This window comes from Anopheles ziemanni, assembly GCF_943734765.1.
Source record: "Anopheles ziemanni chromosome X unlocalized genomic scaffold, idAnoZiCoDA_A2_x.2 X_unloc_27, whole genome shotgun sequence".
NCBI lineage: Eukaryota > Metazoa > Arthropoda > Insecta > Diptera > Culicidae > Anopheles > Anopheles ziemanni.
Genome location: NW_026689793.1, coordinates 70151 through 77500, shown reverse-complemented (window position 1 = coordinate 77500; position 7350 = coordinate 70151). Strand labels below are relative to the sequence as shown.

The window sequence follows — 7350 nt, the reverse complement described above, 5'->3', positions numbered from 1 at the left end:
GCCACGCAGCTGGGTCGGGGAGAACTCGCCGGGTCCATCGGGCGAACCGTCCTCCCGTCCTGCCAACCTCGTCCCACCTGTCCTGCCACTGGTGGTATGTGGCGAGACGCTCCTGCTCACGCATCTCTTTAGCCGACAGACCCCCAGGGTCGGCGTTCACTCTACGCTGGTAATAGCGAGCGTCCTCTTTTACCAACAGCGCTATTGGGATGGTGCCCGCTATCACTGCGGCAGCGTCGTATGAGATTGTCCGGAATGCGAAGGATGCTCCGACCACAACCCTCTTCTGGACCCTCTCCAGTAGTCGTTGCTCCTCCCTGGTTTCAACACCCTCGTGCCACACCGGTGCACCGTAGCGGAGGATGCTGTTGACGACCGAAACCAGGAGGCGACGCTTCTTGCACTTTGGCCCGCTGTGCCGTCGCATCAGCAGTGCAAGTGCTGTCGCTACTCGAGAAGCCTTTTGAGTGACCTGCTTGACGTGCTCTGACCACTTAAGATTGTGTTTAATGCGCACTCCTAGATATTTGATGTCGGTTGCCGAACGAAGAGGAACGCCGTTGATGTTAACTGGGATGTTCTTGTAATCCTTCTTCTTTTTCGACACCATCACAATATCCGTCTTAGCTGCGGCGAGCTCCAGCTGGTGTTCGCGCATCCAAGCCACAACCCTATTCACAGACTCCTCCGCCAAACTCGCGGCCAGTGCTGGCGTGGGTCCTGGTGCCAGGAGCACGAGGTCGTCAGCGAAGGCGACAAGCTCTACACCGGCGGGCATGTCGATGGACAGGACGGCGTCATACATGGTGTTCCACAGCGTCGGACCAAGTATGGAACCCTGTGGGACTCCCGCCGACAATTCCCGGGTGACCGGACCGTCCGACGTCTCATAAACCAGCAGCCGTCCCCGAAACCAGCTTTCCAGTATCCGCTGCAGGCATGCCGGAACGTGCTTTCCTTGCAGTGCTTTGGCGATGGATCGCCAGCTCGCCGTGTTAAAAGCATTGCGTACATCCAATGACACCACCATCAGACACTTGTTAGCCCTCCGATCCGTCATTCGGTGGGCCATCGCACGCTGGCCGGCCTCCTTAACACGTTCAATCGCCTGTATTGTAGACCTGCCCTTTCTGAATCCATACTGAGACGGCGACAGGCGAGGGTGATCTGGGTCTTCCAGGTGTTCATTTAGGCGATCCAAGATCAGCCGCTCCAAGATCTTGCCTGATCCGTCGAGCATCCCAAGAGGCCGAAAGGATGACGGATCGCCCTGAGGTCTTCCGAACTTGGGTAGCAAAGCAAGTCGTTGTCGCTTCCAGTCAGCGGGAAAGGTGCATTGATCGAAGCACTCCTGGAACACGCGACGGAACGTCTCCGTGTGCTCGCGAACAGCGACCCTCAGTGCCGCATTGATGATGCCATCGGGTCCCGGGGCCTTAGTGGGCACCATCCGCGCCGCGATCGCCAAGAGCTCCTCATCCGACACCTCCCTCACTGGCTCCTGCGTTGTCTGCCCCCAATCGACCAGATCCGGTGCAGGCCACTCAAAAGTGCCATGATCCGGGAAGAGTTCCGACACGACGTGCTGTAGAATCGCAGGATCTCGCTCCGGGGGGACGCGGCTACCCTTAAGGCGTGACGTTACTACCTTGTAGGCAGTGCCGAAGACGTTGTCCTCAGCTTCCGCAATCATCTCATCAAAGCTACGGTCCTTGCTTGCCTTGATGGCACGGGCGAGTTCCTTCTTACAGCTCCTGTGCCGTTCTCTGGCCAACTCTCGCTGTGCACCGGTTCCGGCGGTCAAAATCGCATCCTCAGATGACTTGCACTGCTCCCTGAGAAGGCCGATTTCCTGCGTCCACCAGTACATTTCCGGTCTCACCAAAAACTGCGCTGGCGGTGCCCTCTGCATCACCTCATCGCAGGCTCTAGTAAGTCCAGCGGTAAGAGTCGCCGGTGATACAGCCGCTTCGGCAAACCCGGAAGCCTGGAGCGCGATCTGGAAGGCTTCGGGATGGAATTGACGCAACTTCCATCTCGGTCCAATCTGCTCGCGTTGTCGCTGCCGGTCGCGATGCTGGTGCTGTTGTTGCGGTTGCCTCTGCTGGTGTGGTGAAGCGCCGCTGACTGGTGTCGCTGATACGCTGAATCTCACGTATCTGTGGTCACTGTTGGTGAAAGTGTCGAGCACCCGCCAGTCGTTACCGGGTTCAATGGCCGGACTGGCGAAGGACACGTCGACCACACTTTCAGTAGCACTGCCGTTGCCGACGAACGTGGGCACACTGCCGCGGTTCAAGATCGCCAGGTCAAGCTGGTCGACGACCTCGGCGAGATCTTCACCACGCGGCTTCGTCCTCGCGCTGCCCCATCGCACGTGCCAGGCATTGAAGTCGCCCGCCAAGACTACGAGGGGGTGTGCTCTGGCCTCGATATCGATCTCGTCGAGCAGCCGCTGGTAGTCCTCGTCCGTCCATCCCGGTGTTGGTGGGGCGTAGCAAGAGATGAAGGTCACCCCCGCCACCTGGACCGACACCAGTCCTACCCTACTTGCCCAGACTCGCTGTATGGGCAAGGCTCCGGTCGTTATAACAGCTGCCTTCGCTGTCGAGTCCACCGCCCAGTTCCCGTTATTGGGTGGAACACGGTAGATCTCCGACGCCAGCACAATGTCGATCCTTTGCTCCCGTGCGGTCTGGAGCATGAGGTCTTGTGCTACCCTGCTGCGCGCCAAGTTGATCTGGAGGATCTTCAACCCAGCGTCACGCCCTCTAACAGTGGTGTTCGTAGCTAGCGGGAACATGACGGCTGGCTACTTCCGCTGCAAACCGGTGAACCTGTCTGATGTTGTCCGGAGCACGTAAGGCACTTGGGGCCCGAGCTGCACTCCTTGGCCTTGTGCTGCTTCGAACCGCAACGGAAGCAGCACTTGGAGTAGTCAGGGCCGGTGCACTCGCGAGAGCGGTGCCCCTTGCCAAAGCAGCGGTAGCAGAGCTGCTCTCCTGCAGGGACCGATGCGAGCGCCTGCACGACGCAACTCGTGTTCCCTATGGTGACCCGGTGACCGTCGAGAAGCTGGCACTGCCCGCGCGGCAGCTTGATATGGGCTTTCTGCAGCCCGTCGTACCGCCGCCACAGCCGAACTGCCTCGCCCGGAACCGTCAGCCCCGCCTGTCGCTTAATCGCCGAAATCAAGTCGTCGACAGTCGCCAGCATGTCGATTCCTGTGATCGCGGCCGTCTGCTTGTCGACAAGGAGGTGGGCCACTCCATCCTCCTTGATGGCTTCGCTGACATCGGCCAGCACACTCTCGCAGTCCGTGTTCGGCTTCAGCCACAGCGACAGCTTCCGCTCCCCTGTGCGGCAAACCCTCGCCACGAACTGATCCACATTGGTCTTGGAACGCACTGCCTTGTATGTGTCGAGGAAGGCCTTGCCCTCGTTGGCCTCGAGGACGATCACCGCAGGCCTCTCCACTTTAGCAGCGCTCTTTCCCGCTTTCTGTGGTGCTGCTCTCTTGTCTCCCTTGGCCACGACTTTAGCAAAGGATGCTGGTTGCGCATGCACCTTGGTTGCCACAGCCGCTGCTTTCTTTACCTTCGGTTTTGGCTTTCCTGGAGCCATGGCCTGGGACAAGACGGCCTCGACCGGGATCTCGGGGACATCAGGCGTAATGACTTCGTTCATGCCCGTCGGTTCGCCCTCTTTTTTCTTGCCGCGCCTTGCCCGGGTCCGCTTTCGTTTGGGAGTGTCGCCAGGTGGATGCTGGCTTTGCCCAACAGCACTGGAGTCGACGACATGTTGTTGTTGCTGCTGCGTAGCTACCGCCAACTCTCCCATCGAGTGGAGTCCACTTTGGAGCAGCATAAGTTCTCTTTCGCTGGCTGCCGCACGCTCACGAAGGCTAATGTTGTCTCGCTTCAGCTCCTGATTTTCACGAGACAACAACTTCAGCTTTGTCTTCAGCTCCGCGTCGCCATCCTTTGCCGTCGCCCGGCCCGTCTCCATCTCGCTAACCTTAGCGAGGAGAGTCTCGACGGTTGCCCGGAGCTCCCTCAACTCGCTGCTGAGGCTTGCGATAGTCGGCTCCTGCTGCGGGACTTCGGCCACCTGCTGGACGACGGTTGAGTTGAGCTCGTCCTCGTCGCTCTCCTCTGAAATCTCCATATCACTGGCTAGCAGGGCCATCCGCTGCACCACCACCACCGGCCGAGTGGGCGTCGCAGTCGATGGCGCGACACTGCCTCCCTTTCGCTGCCGAGTCAACGGCAGCGCAACCGATGATGTCATCACTTTGTCCCCGTCGTCCTTCGGCGATGGCGCGGTAGCGTCGCAGGTGGACCGGAGCCTGACGGACCGACGCGTCGAAGGCTCCCCCGATGCCTGCTCCATTCCCCTACTGCAACCCTGAAAATCGCTGTGGGCAGTGGGTTAGGTTGCGGAGAGCCAGGGTGGAGTGTCTGGGAAGGGAAGGTGGGAAGGGGAAGGGGAGTGGAGGAAGGCCAAGTACCGGTGCGAAATAGAAACTCCAACAAATAAAAGGCCAAACCAATCTTTTTCCCCTTTCCAAATCTGAACTTATATCTCAGTTCTTCTCTGCGATCAGGTGCCGCCTGGTTGACAAATCCGCAAACCGCCAGCCGATACACTCGCCATAAAACTCAGAGTGCCGCCTGGTTGTGATAACCGGTGATCTCCACCAGCCGAGACACTTGATGAACTGAAGGCGCCGCCTGGTTGTGACGTTGAAAAGCTCAGCACCAGTGCCGCCGCCTGGTAACAGTGTTCGAAATCTCCGTGAGCCGAGACACCCGCCACGACCCGAAGCGCCGCCTGGTGGCAATGCTGGCAATCCGCTGGTACTGGTGGCGCCGCCTGGCGGCCAACTTCGGAACCAAGTTTAGCCGAGACACACTGAAATATTTCACCGGGATGATCGAACCTCGAAATTTTTCAGCCGAGACACATGAAACATTTCACTCTTAGCCGAGACACCTTGAAAAGTTTCACTGAAACATTTCAACCGGATGGTTGGTCCATGAAATATTTCAGCCGGGACACTTGAAACATTTCACCCCCAGCCGGGACACCTATCCGGGACACACTGCCGCCAACGGTCAATTAAAAATACCGGCCAATTTGGATAACCGGCCAATTTGAATTACCGACCGATTTGAATTAACGGCCACTTCAAACCAACGGCCACCGACTCCACCAACGGTCAATTTGAACGACCCGAAAATCCGGCACCAACGGTCCGTTTTTGAAAAACTGGATCAGATGACACGGAGCCCGATTCGGCTTAGGTGAAATCGCTCGGATCTTCGAGTCCGAATCCGGCTGGAAAATGGACGATCGAATCTTCACCTGCCAAAATTTTTGCACCGCGTGCTTTCACTTTATTTACACTTATTTTGCGCTGAATTCGTCTTTTTTCATACGGTTTTCTCTGACTTTCGTTTTAAAACACCATCTGTCATCTAAAAAACCACATCCGGCCAGTATCCGGACACTTTTTTAACCGAAAAACACGTAGTCCCAAATGGGGCTACGCCCCGGGCCGCTCTCCATACAAAATGTAAACAAACACTTTTCTTTCTTATTTTTCGTTGAAATCGATGATTTTAATGCGGTTTTCACTACTAATCTGTAGATTGGCACTAGTTTTAACGATTACAACAAACTTTCGTGGGTTCTTTAAACTTTTTACGCGAAATTTTTATGAAAAACACGGAGCGACGCTCAGCACGTGTTGACACTACAGCGTTTGACAGCTCACACACAGGGATAACTGGCTTGTGGCCGCCAAGCGTTCATAGCGACGTGGCTTTTTGATCCTTCGATGTCGGCTCTTCCTATCATTGCGAAGCAAAATTCACAAAGCGTAGGATTGTTCACCCTTTCAAGGGAACGTGAGCTGGGTTTAGACCGTCGTGAGACAGGTTAGTTTTACCCTACTGGTGTGCAAGTACTATCTCAATGGAATTCCTGTGCAGTACGAGAGGAACCACAGGTACGGACCAATGGCTCAATACTAGTCCGAGCGGACTTTGGTATGACGCTACGTCCGTCGGATTATGCCTGAACGCCTCTAAGGTCGTAACCGAACCAGGCTGGTAGTATATGTATAGGAGTCGTTAGCTAGATGGCTAATAACATCACGAGACCGGATTGAGTCTTCTATAGACTCTTTCCATTTATTGGAAACCCTCAAACTGAGCCTATCGCGAGTGCGCTCGCCGAAGTACCTGAAGTGGGAAAAGGCGTTGTGCTTGCCGATCTTCCAAGAATAGTTTCGACTCCTAAGACCACCCGAAAACGACGGGTTTGCAGGCTGGGCGCTACGCATTGAAGAGAGATGTACATTTCGATCCTTTCAGGCGACCCATGCTTGGTGGTTGTGTGCGGTGTGCTCCCCCCGGGGGGCACATGCGGCATACCGTGTGTGGACTAGTTGGACCCACCCTTGCGGTGGACCGACCGGTCAGTGGTGTTTGCGGGTTAACACATGCGAGCGTTGCGGCCCAGAGGCCTTACCGCCTTTCACTGCGGGTTCGTCAAGAACTTGGAGATGGTCGCAACGCATCGGGTCCTCCCGGGGTACTTGGTGTTTGGATGCTGGCTTGGTGATTAAACACTTGATATTCCATCTTCGGATGAATTTCGGGTGTCACCTGTTGCCTAAGACCACTTGCATGTTTAGCTCGCCGTGGGGTAGCAAGCGTTGTGATCTAATGGCCTTACCGGGCAAACACTTTCGGTTCGTCAAGGACTTGGAGTGCCGGGACGGGTTGGCGGATCCATCACTCTGAGTATGCCGGGTTGATACTTGGGGTTGGTTTGGTTTTGGTGACCCAATACTAGATGTACCATCTCGGTGGTATGTCAGTATCACCTATACTCCAGACCACTTGCATGGTTAGCAAGCGTTGTGATCTAATGGCCCAACCGGGCAAACACTTTGGGTTCGCAAGGACTTAGAGTGCCGGGACGGGTTGGCGGACCCAACACTCTGGGTACCTCCGGGTACTTGGGGTTGGTTGAGGACTTGGTGAACAAACACTTGATATACACTCTTCGGATGTACTTCGGGTGTCACCTGTTGTCCGAGACCACTTGCATGGTTAGCAAGCGTTGTGGTCTAATGGCCCTACCGGGCAAACACTTTGGGTTCGCAAGGACTTGGAGTGCCGGGACGGGTTGGCGGATCCAACACTCTGGGTACCTCCGGGTACTTGGGGTTGGTTGAGGACTTGGTGAACAAACACTTGTTGTACACTCTCCGGATGTACTTCGGGTGTCACCTGTTGTCCGAGGCCACTTGCATGGTAGCAAGCGTTGTGATACAAT

At 56.1% G+C, this 7350-nt stretch overlaps 1 pseudogene; it reads left to right on the top strand.

The window, feature by feature from the left end:
• Window positions 1-6404, top strand: part of LOC131292052 (large subunit ribosomal RNA) — an 11036-nt pseudogene extending 4632 nt beyond the window's left edge.
• Window positions 6405-7350: the final 946 nt, after the last annotated feature.